This window comes from Phoca vitulina, unplaced genomic scaffold (assembly GCF_004348235.1).
Source record: "Phoca vitulina isolate PV1807 unplaced genomic scaffold, GSC_HSeal_1.0 scaffold27, whole genome shotgun sequence".
Taxonomy (NCBI): Eukaryota; Metazoa; Chordata; class Mammalia; order Carnivora; family Phocidae; genus Phoca; species Phoca vitulina.
Window position 1 is genome coordinate 19,983,881 of NW_022589730.1, and position 26,608 is coordinate 20,010,488.

At 38.2% G+C, this 26,608-nt stretch overlaps 1 protein-coding gene across 4 annotated transcripts in view; it reads right to left on the minus strand.

Moving 5' to 3' along the window:
• The window catches only part of RAB27B (RAB27B, member RAS oncogene family), a 147,624-nt gene that overhangs the window by 51,061 nt on the left and 69,955 nt on the right, over positions 1–26,608 (minus strand). The window contains exon 1 of one of the 4 annotated variants that reach the window (XM_032422544.1): positions 5,789–7,314. The exons of the other annotated variants lie outside the window; for them this stretch is intronic. The gene's annotated coding sequence lies outside the window, so the exon portion shown is untranslated. Of the gene's footprint in view, positions 1–5,788; positions 7,315–26,608 lie in introns of those variants that run through there. 4 annotated transcript variants of the gene reach the window in all.

The window sequence follows — 26,608 nt, forward strand, 5'->3', positions numbered from 1 at the left end:
AATCTGTGCTCTCCAAAGGGTGTCAATAATTCTTTGAGTTCTTATTTTCATCTTCTGGATCAAGTTATCATGCACAATAACATGTTTACTGTAAAAAAGACTAATTCAAAAGCAGTTTTGAACTATTTCTTTAATCCTATTCCAATTTCTACACACTTTTAAAAAACATAGTTCCTGAAAAATAAGACAAATAAAACTGTTTCTACTGTTTACAAAATATCATGATGCAAACACGGATTCTTTCTTTAAGTATAGAGTCACCATTTACGAATTTGAATTCTTTTCTCTTGAAATAATTCTCTGTTCTCAAGCTGCCAAGACTCTCCTTGCATGTGGATATTTACTATATTGATTTTAAGAATCCACATTACTGCTTTAGACCGATTGCACCAGACTTCAAGACTTTATTCACAAAAATCACCCTAATTCAACACTTTCCAGGAACTGATCGGAAGCTAACTTCTGGTTTCCTGGGCCTCACGCATGGGTTCATTTTGAACGTCAAAGTGTACTTTGAGAGAGTGACAAACTGTAAGGAGTCAGAACCATGCAGACTACACTTGATTAGAAACACTGCTGGGAATGAGAAAGAAGAACATTTGTGATTCAAGGGAAATCCATCTTTACTCAGTTATTATCACACAGTCGTTTTACAGAGAAAACCACAGCACAGAATTCAAAGACTTCCTCCCAGTTTGTACCGGAAACAGATGCACACCAGGCCTTCTCCAGGTCTGCAGAGGAGACCAAGTCTGGGGCTCGACGCAGCTTTCTCCATCAGACGACAGCACACACAGGTCCTTACTCTACACTTTTCATCTCGCCCTCACATTTCTCTAGAGATGCCCTTATCCCCAAATACCAGGGATTAGATGAAGGGTAAGATAGTAGGGATAATAAAGGTCCTTTGGTGCAACCTCCCAGCACAGGCCATCTCCACAACAAAGAATTCTTAAAGAGTGGTGCATTCCTTGGTCTTCTTTGGTTTTATCCAGTTCCTGCAATGACTTCCTGAGTGGTCTTTCCAGCCTCACCTGATGCCCCTCTCTCCACCCCCTACCTTCCACTTAAACCCCCTGTCAGCTCACTGAATGCACCAAGCTCTGTCCCAGGTCGAGATCTCGGCAGGGGCCTTGGCTCTGTCTGGATTGTTCTGTCCTAACTCCCCACCCACCTGGCACCCAGACATCTTTCAGTCTCAACTGAAACATAAGTTTCCTCAGACAGGTCTTCTTGACCAATCCCAGCATTATTCTTTCCCATTTAAATAAGTTACTTGCGGTCACAATAACTTCTCAACTTCCTTTGACTTTAATTTTCTTTTAGTGTTATCAATTCCTTCCCATTTTGGAACACCATTTTCTTTTTTGTAGAAAGAAGAGGGAAGCACAATAGAAACTGAGTAATTCTACTTTCACTCACATCCATCAACTTCCTTATTCACCGCTTTGCTTTAAACAATGTTAGAAGAATGGCTCTCCTCAGCATTATTTCCAGGCTTCAGCCCACTCTGGGTTTTACTCTTCTTCATACTATCTTGACAGCTCACAACACCTTTGTAAGTATTTCTAATTATGTGTCCCTTTGTTCATCTGTTCTACAAGCCAGTTTTTTTAAAATGGATTTTACTAGAGCCTCTATGTAGCCTCATGAATTTCTCTAGTGGTCTCTCTTTGCGGATTTTGCAAAATGCTCTTTCCAGCATTTGTTAAAGTTAGTTTATCTGAATTCCTTATTTTAAGAACTCTGTCTTCTGTCAAAGTTGCCCGTGATTCCAAGATGCCACAGGCAATTATCACTTCCTGGTCCTCATTTCACTCTGCATCTTTGCAACATCTGACCCAAGTGACCATTCCCTTTTTTTGGAAACACTTCCTGGCTTGGGTTCCATGATGACACTCTTTTTGGGGGAAAAGGGGAGTTTTTTACTGGCTCCTCTGCAAGACCCCTCGATGTTAGAATAAGCCAGAGCGTGGTCCTTCAGTGATAGCCTCGAGACCAGGGGTCTAAATAGCATCCATAGACTCTTTATTCCCAAATTTCTATGTGCAGCTATGACTTCTTCCAAGTGCTCCAATTTCTATATCCAAAAATTTCCAGTGGATACCTAAACATACCTCAAAAGACTGAAAATGAATTCTGCATTTCCCTTCCAACTTTGTTTTTTCTCTTAGCTTTATCCACCTTAGGAAATAACCTCACCATCTGTGTTGTATCTCCATACAAAACCTGGTGATCATTTTGATTCTTGCTTTTCTTCAACCCACCCCTTATCTGATTTGTCAGCAAGTCCTGTCAGCTGTGTCTTCGAACAGGTCCTGAATCTCTTTCTTTCTCTCTAGGACCACTGTTCCAACCTCGATCTACGCCACTGTCATCTGCTGGCATAGCCCCTACCTGGGCTCTCTTCCCCGCTCGCCCTGTGCTCCATTCTCTTCAAGAAAGCCAGGGTGATCTTTTAGAAAGATGGCCTTCTCCGAGGCTTTTCCTTTGAATCATACAGCATGCTCCTTCCCCTCCCAGGTCACTCTCATTATTTCATATTACATTTTTCTAAATAGCACTGAAACTTGTATAATTACTAATTTGTATATTGACTTAGGTGTCTATCTTTCTAAGCTAGAATGTAATTTCCATGATATTAACCTCTATTACCCACTGGCTTAGAAGAATACCAAGGCTCAGAGTATGCCTAGTCTCTTGAATGAATTTTCAATAGACAATATCTAAATCATAGTGTCTTCTCACTTCATTCAGAATAAAAATCAAAAGTCAACATGTTTTTTGGGACTTTCAAAGCCCTCTGTGATGTGGCCCCATTATCGCCCCTCCCCCATTTCTTGTTACCCCAGCCCCCCCTCCAGGTGTTGCAGGCTGCTTTGCTTCCTGGAAGATGCCAGGCAAACCCCTGCTTGTTACCCTTTCTGTCTGGAAAACTCTTCCCCCTCACAACCACGTGGCTCACTCTCTGACTTCCTTCAGACCAATATTCAAAGATCATCTTCACAGTAAGTCTTTCCCTGGGCACCTGATCTAAAATTTCAACACCCGCGGGGCCATGCCACTGACTCATTCTGCATTCTTGTATAAGTATAGTATATACTTACATATATACTTATATATAGTATAGATTCAGCTTGCATGTGTCTTGTTTATTCTCTATCTCCCCAGTAAAAGGCAAGCTCCATGGGGCCAGGGATGTTAGTCTGTTTTCTGTTTTGCCCAGTTCTGTCCACAGAGCCCAGAATAGTGCTTGGTACTAATAAATATTTGTTGAATAAATAAACAAGAAACTTAAATTATTTTTCTTAATACAAGGAGCAGTTGTTTACTTAAAAAGACAACTTATTAAAGATATTTTTGATTATGTGTTAAACAGAGTTTTAGTCTCATTATTGGTAATCTAGACAAGTTTCCTTCATTCAAGGAGGACCTATGCGAGAAGGTTAATATTTTGAGAACATGAATAATGACTATGTGAAACTAATTAAGTAATACTCTCAACTCCATGTATGGGGTTTACAATAGGCTTTTATTATGCTTAGTGATGTTGCTATATCCTACTACTATATCATAAACTTTAGCTCCAGGTACACCTAATAATGAGTAAAAAAATCATTCTCCTTTACACAGCAACTCTAGAAAGTGACATACTCTTCATGGGAAACACCTGGTTTGTCCTATCTATTTTTACTGTAATTGTTTTCCTGCATCTCGACATTACAATTACTTGCTTAAGAGCTCAACTATTGGTTAAGCTACCTTGATGAATCAGCTTGAGAAACTAGATTAATTGTGAGCTGAGCTTTATGTGAATAGTTGGTCTATGTTTCATGCTCTACTGATCTAAAAGACCAAAAACCTAACCTGAAACTTCTCAGAGTGAGGGTGGGAATAGAGCAGATTTCTGTTCTGAACCACCTGGGGTTTTGGCTGACTTCCACTTTTCCAGAAAAAATAAATAAATAAATAAAACTGTTAACTAAATGAAAAGCAACTCAGAAACCAGTAAGTAATGTTAGAATAAGCTGGTGTGCCAAGGAGCTGGGAAGACCCATGTATTAGGGCTACCTTCACTATCAGGTCAAATATTCCTATTCCAGAAATGGCCTGTGAGAGTTGTCATTTGCTTACATTTGACAGATTCCCTTTATTCCTTCTTGGCAACTATGAGAACAGGCTCATCCAGTTTCATCTGAAATGTTTTGTTTTCCTTTCGAAAGCAATGATGGTAACATTTTATGAGAGGCCCATAATCCTTAAGCAGAAAAGCCTCATTAATATGAAACTATCTGTCAAGATGACCCTTTTTTGGTCATCCATAATAATTCCCTCTTGTCTTCAAGAAGGGCTGATCCCATATGGGTAGAGAATCAGGCTAGGAAACTATGAAAAATAACTCTTTAGGGGGAATGGCACAAGGCAAGTATGGCTCTCAATACTACAATGTGGACTTTATAGTAACTTGAAAATTCAACAAACTTAAATGCCTAAGGCTATAAGGCCAAAGTCCATCTTTTCTATTAACTTCTCAAATTTAGAACTATACAACCATGCATATAAATATATATATTTATTTATAATATCACTGAATATGCATGACTGTAACTAAATATTAAGAATAGTACACATTTTTGGGGCACCTGGGTGGCTCAGTTGTTAAGCGGCTGCCTTCGGCTCAGGTCATGATCCCAGAGTCCTGGGATCCAGCCCCGCATTGGGCTCCCTGCTCAGCCGAGAGTCTACTTCTCCCTCTCCCTCTGCTGCTCTGTCTCTCTCTCTCTCTCTCTGTGTCAAATAAATAAATAAAAATCTTAAAAAAAAAAAAGAATAGTACACATTTTAAAAAATAGAACCAAATTAAAATTCATAGCTCCTGTTATGTTAAATAATAATTTTGTTGCTAGTAACCCTGGAACCACATTTATTAATTTGGGCTTAATTTAATAATGTATGAGTTAATCAACTGGAACCTTATACCCTTAATTTTAAATCTTGAAATAAAAAGCCAGTAAACATGTTACAGGGGTGGTGACTTTAACCAAACATGGTTTTTCCCTAGTAATACAGCCTCCAGGTTTCGCTAGTCACCTGCCTCAGCATTTTTCAAATAATTAAATTATGTTGCATTGGGTGGGAAACTCTTGGAAGCTAAGGCACTGTGGCCACTTGAACAAGCACACATGCATACACCCTAATAGCCGCCATGCGTGGATCAGAATTTGGAAATAACTGAGCGAAAAAAAAAACCTGGAAGACAGAAATTACTTTTGATTTCTCTGCTGCTACCACACCTGAGGAAGTGCAAAGAAATGTCTATCACTTAGCTGGCTAGGCTCACTAAAATACTTCCCCTTCTCTAAACACATTATTATTATTATTATTATTATTATTATTATTATTATTATTAATCATTTTGGCTGTCTGGGCATACAGATGGAAGGAAACTGGCATTGCTGTGACCGGTTTTTGGGGCGGGAGGGGGTGGTGTTTGTTTAATCCTAACCATCGGTTTGCTACGGAAATAGCCGAACAGACACGGCCGGCTCGGGTTCCCCGGGGCTCCCGGGGCGGCTTCACGGCGCCCCGGGGGGCTGGGGGGGCTGCGGATCCGCGCGCTCGCGCCCCGCACCGGCTCGCGCCGGGCACACGCTCCGCTCGGCTCGCCCTTCTCCCGGCCTGCAGCTCCCCATCCACGTCTCACTTCCTCTGGCAGGCCGGCCGCTGAGATCCCCCGGAGTGGGTGGGAACGCATTCCAGCAATAACAGCCCGGCTTCCCCAACTCACCAGCCTGCGAAGTTTCCTCTGCGAGAGGGCTGGGTGTCAGGTTTCAGAGGTCTCCTTCCTCTCTCCCAAGCCCTTGAACTCCGGGGCTCCCACGCCAGCGACCACACGCGATCTGCTCTACAGGGCGACACTCAGGGGGACAGCTTATTTTCCAACCTGCGGCTCGGGATCGGTCCCCAGCCCCTGCCCGTCGGGACTGCCAGGGGCAGGACGTGTAGCACCACCCCTGAGTTGGCCGAGCCGCCGGGATCTGGAAGGTTTGTGTGAGAAGGCGTGTCTCCCCGAGCTCACCTCGGGCAAATCTTGCTGGTGACTCAAAGGCGCTGAGCTCCTGGTTATATTCTCCACACTGTAAGCCCTAGCAGCGAGCTCATTTTTATTCCTCTATTTTCCCATGTCTTCTTTGATATCTCTTATTCAAAGAGCCCAGGGCACTGTGCGAACTTCTTCCAAGGCAGTGCATTCTCTCCTCCCAGGGGATGTCTCATTAACAACGGGGAGAGCAAGGACCTGCCAGTGGAGAACAGAGAAGTGCCCCGGGAAATAAAAGGGGACCTAACGAAATTAGTGCTTTAAAAGTTGGGACCTGTTAATGTGAATACATTAATCAGTATACACCATCCTAATTGTTTGCCTCCTACCGTCACTCGAGACCGGTAGGATAGTAAATAGAGGTCAAGTCTATGAGATCAAAGGAAATCAAGAGCGTCCACATTCACTGAATAAATAATTATGAGGTACCTACTATGTGGCACGTTGTTCTAGACACGTTGGTTCCTTCTGTCCACAAGAAAGATCCTGGCTGGCTCTCTTGAGGTCACAGTTTAGACTGAATCTGGCATCCCTAGTTTATGGACTGACAGTAAAGGGGAGAATCCAAGGTTGCATACATATAATAACACTTGAATTATTCCTCCGTGAAGAAAATTTAAATGTTCCAAACCATTGTTGGGAAACAATGAGATGCTATTTAAATTTTAATTGTTTGACCCAGTTCCGACAGGGGGCTTTCGGGACCATCTGGGAGGCACTGCCGTTTCCAGCTAGGGAGCATCTCCCTGAGAAGTGCTGTGGGTGGAGGAGGTGAAGGAAGAGCCCCAAACCAAAACCCAATGTGAACACACAGTACCAAAATAGAGAAGAAGAGGGCAATGGGCGAAAGTATTTGGTCCCACAAGATTCTATTCTATTAGAAAATATGGAAGTTCTGTTTCCTCTGCCTCAATGTTCTTGTCTTGAAAATGGGGATGATAAAATGCCTTCATAAGGTTATTGCAAGCAAATGAGTTCACATCAGCAAAGTGCATAGAATAGTGCCTGGGCACAGTGAATTCTATATACGTATGTGTTGTCTATACATGTTATTTTAGTAGCTCTTATCTACTTCATTATCCTAAAGTAAGGTCCAATTAATAAAAATTATTCTGAACTACTAGGAGAAAGCATAGGAGGTTTGGGTTGTAGATTTTCAAAATATATATACTGGGAAACTGTATTTATGGGAATCTATACATACTGGGAATCAATATTTATAAATCTATATTTATGCAAATCTGTTTTGCATCCATCAACAATATCTGGGTATATAACAAGCATATGTCCGTGGGTCTAGAGAGAGAGAAAAGAAAGAACATAACTCTGAATTTATTCTATTGTATGCAGCAAATTAATTTAAAATGAGTCTCAAATTTTTTTTTAAATTATTTTCTGTGCTAATCAGTGATAATCCGTATTCTTCACCTAGTTTATGTGTTCACTTCCATTAATCCAAATAGCTATTATTCAAGCCATCATCTCATTTGATGTTCACCACACTGCTTTGAAATAGGCAAGGAATCTATTATTTTTACTGTCCCCACTTTAAGAAAGAAGAAATGGAGACTGAGAAAGTCCCAACAAGGTGCCCAGAATCATAAAGATCATAAAGGGAGAAGTCAGGTTTGCTGATCCCAGAGGCAGGGCTCAGCGTGGTCACTACACTGTGCTGCCAACTTTTTCTAGAAAAAGTCCCTGCCGTGAGAAAGTCTAACACAGACATTTCTCATCTGCTCTCCTCATCACCCTTCCCCAGATAAGCGGCCAACTGCCTCATAGGGCCCACTTCTGCTGGGACGGCCCTTCTGGTGTCACCTGCCACGTAAGTCCCATCTTTGGGTTCTGAGGCTCAGAGTCACTAATGTTACATAGTAATGCTATTCAGCTACTCGAAAGTGGTGGAACTTTTCCTTCCCTGTGGGAAGAGGGATTCCAAGGAGAATGGTGGGAGAACAGGAGAGAAGTGATTCTGGGCCACCTCATGAAGGCCACGTTGACCAGAGGTAGAGCAGAATAAAAGATGCTGCAAAACCAGTGAAAACAGGGGGGCAGCATCATGTGTCATAATCAAAAATAAATGCCTTCCTGTACCTGGAGTTTCGGTGGCAAAAATTAAATAGACACAATTTGTCAATGGGTTTATCAATAAATAAGGAACTGAAGTAAACAGATACATGTACATACATGGGAGCCTACTAGTTAAAAATGACAAATTGATCACACGTGTTTCATCCTCCCCTTCCCCAAACTCCTCTAACGTGAGAATAAGTGGATTTTTAAATGTTATTAAATAATAGAGACAAATAGAAAGGAGAAGAGACCTCAAAAGATAAAATAAACAGCAAGAGATGGTTGGAAGAATGTAAATCAGATGGAGGCTTGTAACTGACTTGGAAGAGAAGAGTTTACACTCTGCGTGCCTATAGAGGGGTTATGGATAAGAAGCAAGATGATTCTCTGTGCATTTGCCTGGGAGGCTCGGGCCTAGGAGGCAGAAATACCAGCAGAGAAGGAGGCCAGGTGGTAGGGGGAACACAGGGGCTTGGTCAGACGTCTGTATACTGAATGCTTGGACCCAAAGCTTCCTTCCCCACTGCCGTGCAATCAACCAACCATAAGTACCTCCATCTGCTCAACCCAGCCTCCAGCAGACTAGAAGTTTATTTTCTGGAGAAAGTAAACTAGAGTAATTTGTGGTTTAACAAGATGAACACATATTTTTACTCTGCTCCTATAGAAAATGAATTAAAAAGAAATTTATATGCAACACAGGAAAAAAACTCTCAAAGTTGAAAATTTACTCAAAATTTTAAAAATTTGACAGATGGGTTGTTAAGATTATGATGAAAAAAATCTTCAGGAAAATAGAACAAAAAGCTAGGGAAATAAAAAAAATTAGAAAAGGGAAAATTTTCTGACTAAAGGGAATCTCAGAAAGTTCCAGAAAAAGAGTTCTTTTTACACAGAAAGGGATGAAAAATTTTAATAAAGAAGTAGTGTAAAAACGATTCCAGAAATGAAGGCTATGAATCCTTGGGATCAAAACTTCCACTAAAAGTCCAAAAGAAGAATTTTTTAAATCAATTAATTAATTAAATACACCAAAATACATCATTCTGAAATATTATAAGCCCAGGAATAAAAAGAAGAACATAAAACATCTTCCAGAAACATAAGGCAGATCACATAAAAGGAAAAGAATAAGAATTGCCTTGGATTTCTCAAGAGCAATAATGGATCCAGAAGATTCTTTAAATGTCTTCACATTTAAAAATGAAATTATTTTGAACCTAGAATTGTATACCCCAACAAAATGTCAGTGAAGTGTGATTAAGGATATTTTCAGATCTGCCAGGATTAAAAAATGGACTTCTTGTACTGTTTTTAAAGAAGGATCTCCAAAACAAGCTCATAAATCAAGAAAGAGAAAGGGATGGGACCCAAGAAATGTAGGTCCAACATAGGAGACATAAAAGTGAATTCTGCAGAACAATTGTGAAGCAGGCCTAGAGAGAAAGCAGAAGGATGAATTATAGTCGGAAAGTCTCCAAGAAAAAAAAGAAAGAAGAAAGAAAGAAAAGAAAGAAAAAAATTAGAATTATTTGATGTACATATACCTTTGACAAATTATTGATAAATGTGTGTGCGGTGAGACTGGAAATGCTCATCTGAGTCCATGTCCTCTTTTTCCTGAGCACCCCATTAGATTTCATTTCTTAGCCCTCTGCAGGTAGGGAGACATGTAATTGAGTTCTAGCCAATGGTGTGTGGGCACTACTTCCAGGCCATTCCTGTAAAGTAACTTAGGAGATCCTCCATGCTTTCCCTTTTCCTTATTAGTAGGCAGACGCAATGCTCAGTAAAGAGTTCTGAGGCTTTAGAAGACACGAGAGCCCCAACATGAAAGAAATGTGTGGCTCTGAATGATCATTTGGCACAGAACACCTAGCTGCCACAAATTGGGCCATGACATGAGCAAGAAATAAATGTACACCATATAAAGCCACTGAGATTTGGGGGCCTATTTATTACAGCGGTTAGACTATTCTGACTGTCACTGTTTGAAAGATCATTTGGGGGCATTTGTGAATAACTTACAGTAGATACAAAGTTTACTAAACAAATTTGAAAAAGGATATGACTAACTCCAGGGGGTGAAAAGGCTATGAGAGAAAAGAAACATAATGATAATATACCACTCCGTTAGATGTGGATATAATCAGAATAACGGGAACACTGACAAGAGAGTAACCATAAACTATGATGCGAGCAATAATTAAATAATTATTAACAATTAAATCTATTAAATCTAATAATTAAATAATTATTCACAATTAAATCTGTTAATAATTATTAACAGTTAAATCTTTCTTACGAATAAAATTAATATTGAAGATTTATTGCCTTTTCATCAATTATCAGGTAATTTTCCAAGCATCCAAACTAACACTGATTGATGTAATTTCAGGAAAATATGTCTTTCCTCCCAAAATATATATAGAGGGTGGAGATAAGGAAAGACAGTCTATGTACATGTATAAGACAACTAAGTCTTCAAGCATTATAACAGTCAATAAACAATGTGTAAAATTGCTAAGTCAAGAAATAGCAGAATAAGCAAACCATTTAGAAATATGCAAGTACAATGAAAAACATGACTCGAATGTTTTACTGTGGGGATTGAGATTGGGGTTAGGAGGAGATCTGTGCTAGTTTATAAAGAGTTATCACCATTTTTTAAAAACTATGAGATGTATTACCTCAATCAAAATAAAGTTAATATTGAAGTAGTCTTAAACAGAGAAACAAAATATTTTAATAAACAGAACATTACAATTTATTAAGGTATGTGTATATATTTTTACATAATAACCTGTTAGCAGTGGAGAAAGTGAATTTGGGGTGCAGCCTGATGATAGAGTTAAGAGGGTTGCAGTCATTTATTCACTCAACAAACATTTATTAAGGTGTGCCTGATACTCTGCTAGGCATGGGGGATAAAGTGAAGAACACGAAAGAAAACTATAAGGTGCTCTAAGAGAAAATGAAAATTTTAAAGCTTTAAACAACAAATATCTTTGGTTTCTTCTCTCTTATCCTTGGTGACATGAGCCACTGATTTAACTTTTTGGGCAAGATACTGCCTTTCATTCCTTCCCAATACTCTTAAAAATTGCCATCTTGTCTAGCCACTCGAACCTCACTGATGAGATCAGAGGTTACCCAACTCACCCTTCTCCTGTGGCAGGGAAGTCTTTGCCAAGTAGTCATGCACGGGTTTGCCTCCACCCTCTGCTGATTTTCAGTTCATATATAGTCTGTCTAATCACAAATGAAAATCAGCCCCTCCCCAGTTTGAGGAAATCCTGCAGCATGACTAAAAGTCACAAGACTGGACACCCAGGTCGTGCTAGTTTTGCTAACTACTTTTAAAGATGCAAGTTCAAGAAATATATATGCGTAAGTGAATTTCTACTATCAAATTACTCTACATACATAACACACAAAGACCTATTTTAGACATCAAAGTACACTTGTTCGCATAATTAGAGGTAGAGTATCTACTCTCTATGGTGTGTTCTTAACCTCCCACTTCTAACTTCATTTTGCTTCAGTTTCTTAGGATGTGGAAATGAACATACACTGGGACCTTATGTGGAAATTACTGTAACTCAGTCTAATTCTTTCTATGTTAAAGGACTATTGAATGGGAAAAGACCAAACGGTTTCATGAGTAATGTTTTCATATAGCCTTTATGCAAGTCTTGACTTGCAAAAAAGCCACAGTAGAGTGGGTAAGCCATATTCCAGTATTGGACCCCTTTATTAACAAAAAATGCTGTAAGTATAATTATGAACATAATTATAATTACAAAATTATTTATGTATCAAATTGATTAAGGACAAATAAATCCATTTTAATAAAACTAAGTAGATAGGAAAGAAACACATATGTCACATAAATATAGTCATATAGCAACATATGTAATTATATGTATAAACATAAGTATAGTCTTATACATGCACATGTATAGACATATATTTGCTTAATGCTAGCTTTATAGTGAGCTACAAAATAAAAGGTTTTATGTGCCTACTATGTAAGTATAAGCAAATATATGATGATTTCTTCATTTTCCCCAAACATGTGACCAAAATAGTGTTTTTGTTCCCAACTTTTGCCATTTTTTTAATCTGCAAACTGTTCAAATTATGATGTCATATGCTCAGGAATAATTGAATCTTTCTTAAATTTTTTTTGCCAGCCTTTTAACCAATTATCAGGTAATTTTTCCAAGCATCCAGACTAACATTGATTGATGTAATTTCAGGCAAAAATTTTCTTCCTCCCAAAATACTTTTTTGATCAAATTAAAGTACTTTCATGAATGTTCCATTATAAGAGATTTATAATGACACCAGTAGAAGATAAACATCTCTTTTTTAAGGTATAATTTGGGAAATGATGTTGCCTTATACTTGATCATATATGATATTAAAAGATAATTTGCAAAAATAACAACTAGTACATGAAGATTTGGTCATAGCAAAGAATCCCATGCCAAGTGATTACTTTTTAAAACTATATTTTCAAGAAATAGTAAGACTGTCTTAATAAATAATTTTACATTATAACTAAAAGAAATATGATTTCTTTTTATCATCAGTATGGTAAAACTTTTTAAGACCATAATAAATTTTTATTACATTTCTAATATATATTTAAATGTTTTATTTCCAAACTGACTTGAAAATTCTCAGTACTGTAGCCATCAGTATCTCCCAAAATATGCATCGCTGCCATAACCACTACGTTGTTCCTGTTCCATGAAATTTTTAGCTACAGATTTCATTACTACTACAGATTGTGAGAATGGAGGAAAATCCCTGCATACTTCACATAAAATATAGGCTTTTGTTAGAACTACTCAGCCCATCTTAAATAAATTAGACCAATTTATTTTTATAGTCATATATTAGTGAGAGTCTTGAGAGAGAAGACATTTTAAAGGAACTGATAAAAGCACAAATGATCAGAATGAAGATACAAAGTTAATAAGAACTTCTCATTTTCTTGCAGTTCTCCACCTATAAAATGTGGTAAATATTAGTCATCTTCTTGGTATAAGGCATTCGATCTAACGCATGTCTGGGTGGGAGTCTCCTATAAAAGTCAAAGGGGTCAGATACTCATGACAATGGTGGCAGTATATAGGGTCTGGATGCAGTACTAATGAGTGGTTCCAAGGGTAGTGTTCTAATCACGTAACGGAAGGCAGTTAGGTCTGTAGCTCTGGACCTAAGCCAGCTTGCCCTGGAGTGGGGGCAACACAATTTCAAACCTGGGAAAAGCAATCTTACAACTAAAAGAAATATGGAACTTGCTAACTATATAAGCGAAAAAGAGAGAGAGAGAAACATGTATAGGAATGGATTCTAAGGAAGGACAACAATTTTAGAACAGGATGAACTATATCGCTCGGCATCAGGGAAATCCAAATCAAAACCTCAATGAGATACCACCTCACACCAGTCAGAATGGCTAAAATTAACAAGTCAGGAAATGACAGATGTTGGCGGGGATGTGGAGAAAGGGGAACCCTCCTACACTGTTGGTGGGAATGCAAGCTGGTGCAGCCACTCTGGAAAACAGTATGGAGGTTCCTCAAAAAGTTGAAAATAGAGCTACCATATGATCCAGCAATTGCACTACTGGGTATTTACCCCAAAGATACAAAAGTAGGGACCCGAAAGGGTACGTGCACCCCGATGTTTATAGCAGCAATGTCCACAATAGCCAAACTGTGGAAAGAGCCAAGATGTCCATCAACAGATGAATGGATAAAGAAGATGTGGTATATATACACAATGGAATATTATGCAGCCATCAAAAGGAATGAGATCTTGCCATTTGCAATGACGTGGATGGAACTGGAGGGTATTATGCTGAGCGAAATAAGTCAAACAGAGAAAGACATGTATCATATGACCTCACTGATATGAGGAATTCTTAATCTCAGGAAACGAAGTGAGGGTTGCTGGAGTGGGGGGTGGGGTGGGAGGGATGGGGTGACTGGGTGATGGACACTGGGGAGGGTATGTGCTCTGGTAAGCGCTGTGAATTGTGCAAGACTGTTAAATCTCAGATCTGTACCTCTGAAACAAATAATGCAATATATCTTAAGAAAGAAAAAAAGAAGAAGAATGTAGCAGGAGGGGAAGAATGAAGGGGGGGAAATCGGAGGGGGAGAAGAACCATGAGAGACAGTGGACTCTGAAAAACAAACTGAGGGTTCTAGAGGGGAGGGGGGTGGGAGGATGGGTTAGCCTGATGATGGGTATTGAGGAGGGCACGTTCTGCATGGAGCACTGGGTGTTATGCACAAACAATGAATCATGGAACACTATATCTAAAACTAATGATGTGATGTATGGGGATTAACATAACAATAAAAAAATTAAAAAAAAAAAAAAAGAACAGGATGAACCAATTAATATGGATGCCCAGGATAAAAGGAAGTAATTTGATTGAGAGTGCTAATAATTGTTCTCTCAGTTTGATGAAATTCAAACCTAGAGTAAGCCCTATCTTTTTTTTTTTTTTTAAGATTTTATTTATTTATTTGAGAGAGAGAGAATGAGAGAGAGCACATGAGAGGGGTTAGGGTCAGAGGGAGAAGCAGACTCCCTGCCGAGCAGGGAGCCCAATGCGGGGCTCGATCCAGGGACTCCAGGATCATGACCTGAGCCGAAGGCAGTCGCTTAACCAACTGAGCCAACCAGGCACCCCGAGTAAGCTCTATCTTAATTCAAAGAACCACCCTTGATCTCTAGGAAGGACACTGCAACATTACAAATACATTGAGAATGTTTTCTTTCTACATTTTCACAAAAGAGCATGCAATTATTTTCCAAGATAATTGGCACTGGGGAACAGGAACCTTTCCAGAATAGAACATTGATCCTGAGGTGTCACTAATGATTGAATAACAGGAAAGTCACTGCAATTCAAAGATTAGAGTCAGAACTTAGGGCTTAATCAAATTCTACTTCACAGGAGGCTCAGCAGGAGCCTCAAATCCATTCCATGTTTGCCATTTTTTCCCTTAACCTATAGGTTAAGGGTCAATGTGATCAAAAGGTTAATTTCTGAGTCTCTGATACTGAAACTATGCAACACAAACCTAGAGAATATATCCAAAGGGACAGTTATTCTTGGAACTAATTGCAGATATTAGTGTCACTTCACTGTTAAGAACTTCAATGATGTAAAGAAAGTAATTCCTATCACATTTCCACCTGTTTTTCTACATCGACCTGTGTAGAAGGTGAATGGGTCTTTAAGAATGACAATGGATATCTAAAAGCCTAATTAGATGATGACTTCAACTTCCACTAATGTAACTAATCAAATGGATACAGATTCTAATATCCTTGGTAAACTTGGCAGGTGGCGCTAAGTCATTTATATACTGAATTACCTGCATTTGATCCAGGTTTTAGACAAAGCACTTTTGCTTCTTGTACTCTATGCCCAGGGAATTTATGATACAGGTTTATCTGTAGTAGAATCGGGTGCTCCATAGAGACTTTGGCATTTCCAAGTAGCAGGATTTTGGAAGCCTCTATGTATAAAATTATAGAAGCAGGGTTTTCCCAGGTTCTGGATAGAGTAAGATGAGCAAGAATTCTAAATCAAAAGGCTTAGGTTTTACTTCAAGCTCTGCCAAAAGCTATTTGTACTGATTTCATCTTTGATCTTACATGTTAAATGCACAGGGTTTTTAAATAATTTGCTTATAAAAATTTCACGTGTCTGACATGACTATAGGTGTCCAAAGAGTGAATGTTTGCTGAATGAGTCAATAAATAGAGCAATCTGTTCACTTTCTTGACATCCTTAGCAAGGAAGTTTTCAAGGAAATGGACAGGAGTCTCTTGTCCATTCTGTGCTTTATATTTCAGCAGATCTCTTTTTCTCATAATTGAAATATTAGAAGTTGGAAGAAATATTTGTGAAAATGACTCAAAGCAGAAATACTGCACTCTTAAAGTAAATGTGATTTACAATAGAATTGCCAGTAACGAATTAAGGAAACTCCTTGAGGCATAATGGTACAAATGTGTATATTTTTTCTCAATGAAAATTGCAATGAGAAACTTTGACTCCCTCACCATAGTTACTATAATCTTACGTCGCAATTAAAGGTAAATATATTGGCAACTCTCTCTCCTACTAGTTAAGGAGATAAATAAGTCACAGAAATGCCTTGTCTATTGCTGGGCACCTTCAGCCTTGCCTCAACTCATTAGTGGCAAAACCGGATTTGTAATAACCAGAAAATACACGGCCCAAACTTGCACTTAAGGACCTAAGATCCTTTAATAAGAAGCAGATGGAATATAGACAGGAGTACAGCAAACCCTTTTAAGGACATTCTCGCCACAGCAACAGACAAGGACCACAGAGCCCTAGAGGAAGGAGCCACAACTGACAGCAAAATAAGAACAAGGTATTAGCATTTTCTAAGCCATGACATCATGTTTCTTCTCTGAATTATGCCAATTAAGGCCATAATTGCAGAGAATGACAGAGGACCTAGTCTTTATTCATTCTATTCCCCATGCTGAGACTTAAAATTCTCATTTGCATCAAGAAAATGGTATGTCATAAGTGATTAGTTTTATGTGCCATTATTCCATATGTGTTTATTGTATGTACATATACATATGTGTATGTACGTATATTTTGTATGTATGTATATATACATATATGTATATGTACTTTTTTCCTTACACCAAAGGTTAAATTCTTCTTCATTTTATCTTTAAACCTCTAGAAATAAGAAAGTTATTAACAAAAGTAATTCCTAAAATGTCTTTGTTACTTAGTTTGGAATCACAGAAACTCAGATTTTAAAAGCCATCATTTAGGTCAAGTTCTCTTCTAAGGAACAGTACATCTAGAGATATTAATAATTGTGTGTGCATAAGAAGGGTTCCGTAGTCAGGCTACTTTAATACTGCTTCTGCTACCACTTCTTAAAATTCATAATGAGTAGGGTGCCTGGCTAGCTCAGTCGGTAAAGCGTGTGACTCTTGATTTCAGGGGTCACAAGTGTGGAGCCTACTTAAAAAAAAAATCCATGGGGCACCTGGGTGGCTCAGTCAGTTGGGTATTTAGTGAGCGCCTACACACTTTATGAGGTCCTATGTTTAAAATTCAGAACCAATTCCATCACTTCTCTCCAATCCCTTATTTCCTCTTTTATATAAAAAGGCTAATAATAACGATAATCGCGTCATAGAGTTGCACGCCTGAAAAACACTTTGATAGATATTTCTGGTGAATATATATGTAAGAAAGCACAGTATTCCCTAGAATTAAGTGTTGTTCAACCAAATTTATTGGGAGCCTGCTAAGTGAGAGACCTGATAATTTACAATGGAATCTGAAAGTTTCATTTTACCAAGAGAATGTGGTATGTGGAAGGGATTACATATGAGCAGGAGGAAGCCTTAGAGACAACAGATGTGGTCACTGTCTTGACTATGGGGATGGTTTCATTGCTATATCCACATGTCAAAATGTATCATATTATGGACTATAATTAGTGCAGTTTATATGTCAATTAAAGTTCAATAAAGCCATCTAAAAAAAGGAACATAAACTTAACACTAGGCTTATTTTTCAACCTAAAGAAATGCAGTCAATTAAAGTTCAATAAAGCCATCTAAAAAAAAGGAACATAAACTTAACACTAGGCTTACTTTTCAACCATTTAAAAAATGCAGTCAGTGCCTTATTTAACTCCTCCCCTTTCAACTCAAACCCCTCAATGTGGGGTACACTGTGAGCATGTGATCTTCTACTGTATATTTTGAAGATGTTTACTTGTTTTCAACAATATTTTCAGATCAATATTCTCAATACTTCAATTTATACAAACGCTGAAAAACTAGCGTTAAAAGAATAAAATTATGATTATTTAGATTCTTAACTAACAGTAAAACCTGGGGCACCTGGGTGGCTCAGTCAGTTGGGCGTCTGACTTTTGATTTAGGCTCAGGTCATGATCTCAGGGTCCTGAGATCAAGCCCTGTGTCAGGGCTCCACACTGGGCATGGAGCCTGCTTGGGATTCTTTCTCTCCTTCTCTGCCTGTCCCTCCCCCTCTCTCCCTCTCTAAAAAAAAAAAAAATTAAAATCTAACTTTTTAAGCTTTCTAAAAACCAGTTAAATAGGTGATGGGGATTAAGGAGTGCACTTGTGATGAGCACCGGGTGATGTATGGAAGTGTTGAATCACTATATTGTACACCTGAAACTAATATCACACTGTACGTTAACTAGAATTTAAAAAAAAAACTTTTTAAAAATCAGTATAATACAAAATACTATTATCTGCACATGAATGGGCATGAATGTACTTTTACAAAGCATTAAAGAAAAATAGCCCAATTTTTTAAGAAATTAATGTAGGATCTGTTTAATAATGTTCATACTTAATTTTTGAATAGTGAATAGTATCTTACATGGCATGTAGGTAGATGGTCAATAGATGTATTGAGGTGAGTAATTATTTTATAATCAACTATTATCTACTTAACTAAAGCATGTTTAGCATGTTTGCTCTAAACAACTGGCTTTGACTCTCCTACTAGTTAAGCTTTTATGCAATAATGTACTAATAAATTACTCCAAACTTCAGTGGCTTCAACGAATGTTATTTTCTAATTGGGAAAACTTCACTCAAAAGATTTTATCATGTACTAATTGCTCTAATAACTATCTTTCCTTAGGAAAAGTTCCCAGTGGGCCCTGGGTTGTATCTTTTCATTGAGGCCTCATTTTGACATCATTGCTTCCCTTTCACTTTCTCTTGGCAATTTTTCAGAGTTCCTGGTCCAGTAAAGACTTCTCATTGTTGAGTACAGCTAGATATTTAATGACTACTTTTTTTTTTGCTATTCTAATTATTTTATCATATTAATTCTGTTATTTTAGTAAGGTGGGGGTATTTAGCTCTGTATTCCAGTTGAAAATTGGAAGCTTTTCGGGGCGCCTGGGTGGCTCAGTCGGTTAAGCGTCTGCCTTTGGCTCAGGTCATGATCCTAGGGTCCTGAGATCGAGCCCCACATTGGGCTCCCTGCTCAGCAGGGAGCCTGCTTCTCCCTCTCCCACTCCCCCTGCTTGTGTTCTTGCTCTCGCTGTGTCTCTCTCTGTCAAATAAATAAATAAAATCTTTAAAAAAAAAACAAAGTTGGAAGCTTTTCAAGGTATGCATATGTGTTTGGATGTGTACAACATGATGACTGTTTTACATTTTTTACTACAGATTGGAAAGAATAAGTTGATTCAGTGTGGGTAGTCAAGAACTGCATGATCAATCATAAATTAATATATCGAAAAAACATAATCCACTAGTATATTGGCTTTGTTTGAACAGGGTGACATGTGGCATTACTTGTGGATGACCGGTGGAGATTTCTAATGTTCCCAAGTTTCCAGTTCTTCTCTACTTCTGTGTCAATGAATGTTTGCACTCTCTTGTCCTCTGAAGTTTGCTTTGGTTATATGACTGGCTTTGGCAAATGAAATATGAACAGAAGTGATATGTGTCACTTCCAGAAGGAAACGTTTCTTTTTTTTTCATTTTTTCATTTTTTTAATTTATTTAAATTAAATTAGCCAACATATAGTACATCATTAGTTTCAGATGTAGTATTCAATCGTTTATCAATTTGCGTATAACACCAGTGCTAATTGGGCAGAAAAGAAACATTTCTGAGCTGGTGCATTGCTCACCTCAGTGATTACAGAATCACAGGTCAAAATGGAGATGTCTGAGAACTTCAGGAGCCTCGAATGCTGGGCCACTGTGCAGACAAAAACTGCTCTGATGGGTCACCTAGACTATATGTGACCAAGACATAAGCTACTTAGGTGTGTAGCTTGTCACCACAGCATTACTGAGTTCATCCAGATAAATACAGAAGACGAACAGTATCTTATGTAGTAAACAATGAACAAAATGTAAACACTTATAATGGCATAATATGTAACCACTTTTGTTTGTTCTTACAGGATACGATTTTAATTATGACAGAAATTTCTCTGGCTTCTGGCTAGTGCTTTTTTAAATCAATGCTTAGCATGTAACTAATGCAAAATTAACTCTATTTTGAAAGATACAAACAGACTGGGGGCAAGAAAAAGATCTGAAAGACCAAGACCCAGTACCATGTATATTCCTGTATTCAGAGATAGATGATATCCCCTGAGGTGAGAAAGTAATAAGGTGAATTTAAAGGTCTCATTTATTTTCTGAACTTTTTTCCACCTGGGTGAGACATGGGTGGTTTTTCACAGTGTATCCTTTGCCAACATGGAGGTTTCCCATTTTCAGAACTCACCTGTGAGTTCAGGTGTAGATACACTTGGTCAGTTCTCCACTGAGTGTTCAAGAACAAAACTATTAAAACATCACTAACAAACATTGTGGGTGGTGCCTAAACCATATAAAGGTATCATAAGTGATACACACTCACCATTAATAAGACAGGCTTGTTTCCATAGTGCTGTCAAACAATATGGGTATTGATAGAGTTAGCTTATTTTGTCAAAGGTGAGGGGCTTGGGGGGGGCGGTGAGTCAAGTTGTTGCAGTCACCCCTATAAAGCTCCAAGTTCCTGATGGGGTTATGTTCTTAGGGCAAAAGTGACATACAAAACCTGGCCAACAACCCTGCCTCTTGCTGACCACTACAAGAAAACTCTAACCCTCAGGAAAGACTTATCCTCAAATTCAGGACCCATCAAAACATTCAGAGACTTTTTTTCTGCATACTGACATTGCACATGATGGGTGATTTCTCAAAGCAGGAAAAGAAAAGCTAAATTAAACTAAATGCCAGTTAATTTTATTAAACCTCATAAAGTGCTTCAACATTTCAGAATGAGCTCAATATCTTCTAATCAATGCAATTGGCTCAAACCTACCCATGTTTGCTTTTAAGAGATTTAGAATACTTCTGATATTGAGCAGGTTGGTATTGATGTAATTCTTTACTTTTTTGAATGTTATTTTTGCTAGTTGTTAGTAGTTTAAACATGGTGTTAATGACTCGTGTTTCCAATCTACCTAACCATCCCGGCTTGATAGTAACTAACAAAACATCCTGAAAGCTAATCTAACTAGGCCATTATACTTCTCAAAGACATTGTAAAGTTACACATATATATCCTCAGACATGTATTTATATTCCACATATTATCTCCTTTGATAGGTCTGAAAATTTCAAACTTTTTGATTAATATATTGGAGCAATAAATTTTAACAATTCTTCCTTCTATTTGTTCCTGTCAACATTCATCCCCATTTTAACCCATATTTGTCCTTAAACAAGATTTTTTTTCTATATTTGAAGAGCATATTGTAGAGACAGCAAAATTCATATTTTTAGTGTGTGATTTTGCAAGTTTGGTAAATGTATAAAGTCATTTAGTCCGCATGACAATCAAGATAGAGAATAGTTCCATCATTTCAAAAAATTCCTCCATGTCCCTGGAGCCCAACCTCCCAGCAATTACTGATCTATTTTCTCTCCCTATAGCTTTGCCTTTTCAAGAATGTCAAATAAATGGAATCATACAGTATATAACATTTTCAGTACTGTTTCTTTCAGTTAGTTTAGTATAGAAGTATGGGTTTTTTAACATGTCTTGCCATTTCTCAAAATTTGGTTTATTAATTCCTATAGCACCAAATATGTATTTCTCCCTCACTTCCATAATCTGACATTTCATATTTAGTAATTTCTAATGTAAGTTCTTCACACCAATCAGATCAATTTCCTCCAAGTCTGTTAGAGCAAATTCCTTTCCACTTCAATATCTTTGTTCAGGTTGCTTTCCCCTCCTGGAGTACTGAAACCCATCACTTTGACTAATTTAAATCCTTCACATATTCCTATAGCCTCAAATCAGTCCTGCCTTCTCAAATAGTTTTCTCTGGAAAAAAAAAAAAAAGCTAATAACATACCTGAATTGATCTCATTGAATTGAATGATTATGTAACACTTGAATTGTTTCAGGTTTATTTTTGTTTTCTCACCTACCATATTGTAAGGATGCTGACAGCAAGATAAGGTCCTAGCATAAGGGTTACATACAGATGCTCAAAGAGGTAACTTGAGAATTCCTACAAAGAGGTGTTGAGAGGAGAGTAGTAAATTTGTATGCCTTTGTAAACTTGATTACTGGTGTGCAGGTAGAGTGAGATATTAAACCAACTCCTTGGTGAGTTGCAAAATAAGGATGCCAGGTGGTTTTGTTGTTTTTTTAATAGATAGTATGTTTAATTGGCATGGCTTTGGGGAATTGATAGAGATTGGTATTACCAGTGTTCGTGGATTCATTGATTGCATGAACAATCTTGGTGACTTCTTGTTTTCCCTAGATTTAGCAAGTAGAGGGAGTGCCTAAGTTCCTAACTGAGGAGCAGGTGACTGCAAAAAAGTTGTTAAATGAATACTATTTCTTGATGTAAAGACTGCAAAATGGAAGGTGAAATTTCCTTTGAGACTCATGAGATGCCAGAGCCGATCTAGCTAACCCAAGAAAAAGTCCCAGGTCAGTATTGGTTGTCAATGGCTCCCTCAGATTCCAGGGAAATTCATATTTGCTTCATAGTGGCTAAGAACCAAGGGTATCCAAAATGAAGTACATTGGCACAGCTATTTGAGAGTCAAGCATTTCTTATTTTAAGAATTTTCAATTTGCCGACACTTAGCATTAGTATTAGCAGTCATATGAATCCATCATTAAAGAGCCACAGAGTCTTAAAATAAATATTTTAATGCATTTATTTCAGTTGAAAATAGTAACAACCAGTGGTTCTTTATACTATTTTATTAAGTAAGCAGTTTTAGAAACATTTAGTTTGAACAGACTTTGAATATTTTTCAAAATACATTGAATAAGCAGAGACTGTCAGGGAGTAATAAATGTACCCCATCAGCCACTGCTTTGGTCCCTCATAACTTCTCCCCTGTTCAACAGAAGTCTTAGAGATGTGTTTGTTTTCCCCCAGGTTCCCAAAGGTGAATGCAACCTACTCCCTAACACATTCTCCATGCCTAGGTCATGTTGGAAGTGAGAAACATTTCAAGTGACTGAGGAAAAGAAAGTTTGCTTTCTTAACACCTGAGTTACTTAAACCTAACACAAAAGAAAGAGCTTAAAGTAAAGAATCATTATTATGATAATTTTCATCATGATAATTCCTGTAATAATAACTTCTGAATTAGGCATACATTCAACCTCTTAAAAATATGCACGGGGACAGAAAACAGTGTTTGAGAGTGTTGTGAATGCTGTATTTTTTCATTTTGCCTTTGGATACTTATGCTTGTATACACTTGATATCAAAGTGAATAGCAAAGCAAGGAGATAAAAAGAAATACTGCTCCTCTAATCAAAGATTTGCCCCCCACAAGGTAACACACAATAGCTTCCATGCTACACCCAGCTCCATCTCCCTAAGAGGTGGGTTCTGAGTGAAGCAGGTGATTCAGATACCAGTACATTTTCCAGTCCTTGACCTAAGGCTCAGGACATTGCTTATCCGTGAGGGCTGTCAACATATTTCAAAAACGGACTCTCCACAGAGCACAGAGTGTGGGCGTCAGAAACAAAAAAGGAAGCTGTAGCAAAGTGTCTCATATCTCTCAAGGAAATCCCATAGCTTGGGAACAAATCAAGTGGACTCAATGCATCATTCGCTTTTACCACAATGGGTCACGATTAAGCGGCTAAATCAGGTGTTCTACAGTAGAACAATTTTGGGAAAATGAGCACATGATTTCCTATGAAATGGGTTTGTACCAACTTACGAGTAATAAATGCATGATTTTGATGGAGCTGTATTTACTTATTCAATCTGTGCATCTGGGGATCTGGGGACCTAATTATATTTTCCAATGGAGAAAAAAATACTTTTCTAAAGCATTCTTCCTACTCAACATGAAATCCAGTCTCTTGAAACCTGATCTTTGATGTAGGAACTGAAGTTTCAAACAACAATTAAAGATACCTGCTTGGTGAATGCTGAGTTAACCTTGAGATTCATTCAACTCTATTAATATTTTCTGAGAATTCTCTGCCCTTCATTTTCAGGGCTTGATAGCACCTCATCTCTAAACTTATAAATCACCTGTGCTAGGATCCTCAAGTCAACACTACTGGATTAAGGTCTTTTCAGTGAGGGAAGTCTCCAACCACATTGGGATAAAGACAAACCTGCTCATGGATTCTCCAACATATAGAGCATATCATTACCATTTATGGTTGTGAAAATTGTATTTGTGCTTCGAAGACACAACTAGCGTAGTACCTTGACAGTTTTAAATAAAAAGACATAAATTTCTACAAGTACAGGAGGAGACAAGTTAAAGTTTTTAACATTATACAATCATCGATGGAAAAAATCAACCAGAAGGAAAAGGGATCCAGAGTTACAAATGTTTCTATGGTGTTTTCTTATAGTCTTTTCAGGACTGAATGCCATGGTGATCTCCATGTTTACCCAAGTTTTTTCTCTGGGTACCTCTCAGAGACTTGATGAGACTTCCCTTTCTCAGCCTGTGATACCACTCAGAGTAAAATGTGTGCAAGGCCTGCAGAGCACCTTATGCACCTGGTGAGACGTTGCCCCCCCCACTAGCTGAGATTTGAAGGAAGGCATTGTTGGATTGAAGTGAGGCTGCCAGAAACCAGCCCCCACCACCAACAACAACAAGCTCCATCACATTCTATCTCAACACTGCAGCAAATGGCCCGTACCAGTCAAAATTACAAACAAAGCAGAACAAAAACAAAAAAACAAAACCTTCAAACATACTCAAAAAAGGTAGCCACCATTTTAAGTAAGAAACTCCTATATACCCTTCACCCAGAAGCCCCATTCAAACTTGGTCAGCTATCCTAAGAATATCTTTTAAAGCAAAAGAATCCAACTCCAATCCAGGATCACGTGTTCCACTTAATTATCACATCTATTTTTCTTTAATCTTGAACAGCTCCAGCTCTTTGACATTCATGTCCTTGATTTTTTGAGGATTACGGACAAGTTGTTTTATAAAATGTCCCTCAGTTTGGATTTGTCTGATGTTTTCTCATGATTAGATTCAGTTACTTCTTCCTAACACATGTGAATGTGCATAGGAATCTCATGGAGATCTTGTTAAAATGCAGATTCTGATTAATAGGACTATAAGAAGATCCATATACATTTCCCATAAGGCTGAGGCCATTGATGGTACTGACCACACTTTGATTTAAAAAGACACCAGTCAAGGGCGCCTGGGTGGCTCAGTTGGTTAAGCGACTGCCTTCGGCTCAGGTCATGATCCTGGAGTCCCTGGATCGAGTCCCGCATCGGGCTCCCTGCTCGGCAGGGAGCCTGCTTCTCCCTCTGACCCTCCCCCCCATCATGTGCTCTCTCTCTCTCATTCTCTCTGTCTCAAATAAATAAATAAAATCTTTAAAAAAAAAAAAAAGACACCAGTCAAGAAGAGAAAGATATAATTAGTCCTACATCAGGACTAATCCCTCCGTCCTTCATGGCTCTTTAACGTAGTCCCATCCAGAAGTCTAACAAAATTACTGATTTCGCCACCAGAAATTCCAAACTTGTGGAACTACTGATTTCCCCCATCCCTAAATGAACCCAAACCTGACCGCCATCTTAGTAAATAGCTCTATCATCCACACAGTTGAACTCCAAACCCCAGGAGACACCGTTGATTCTTCTCTCTTGCTCAGCTTCCACAGCCAGCCTGGCAACACAGTCTAATTCCAGCATGGCCTAAATCTATTCACTTCTACTTGTCTCTTCTCCCCATGCATCACCTCTTCCTTGCACCACTAACGTTGTTTCCTAACTGGTTTCACTGCTTCCATTCTTCTCCCCTTACACACAGCCTCCAGGGACATCTTTTCAAAATAATGTAAGCAGATTCCTCAGCTTGAAAACCTCTAATGGCTACTTATTACAGTAGAGGAATAAAATCCAAACTCCTTTCTATGTTTACAAGGACTTGTATGATTTCTCACATCCCACTCTTGCTTGCAAGCTTGTTTTTTCTCTCACCAGCCAAGCTCCATGGTCCTTCTCTCTGGATATGCTTCTTCCTGAACTTTGCATAGCTTGCTACTTCATATCATTTAGACCTCTACTCAAAAGCCATCCATCCTGAGGACCTCCAATTGCCCTATCTGAAAGCCCCCAACCCCAGTTTCTGTACTTCTCTACCCCCTTTCTTTATTTTTCGTGATAAGCATCATCACTATGTAAAATTGTTATTAATTATTTTCTTGCTAGCTTTGTGTTTCTTTCCCCTTCTAGATATAAGTTCATAGAAGGAACATTGTATTTTTTTATTGATATATTTCAGCTACAGTGTCAGGCATAACATAAACACTCAATAAATATGAATTGAATA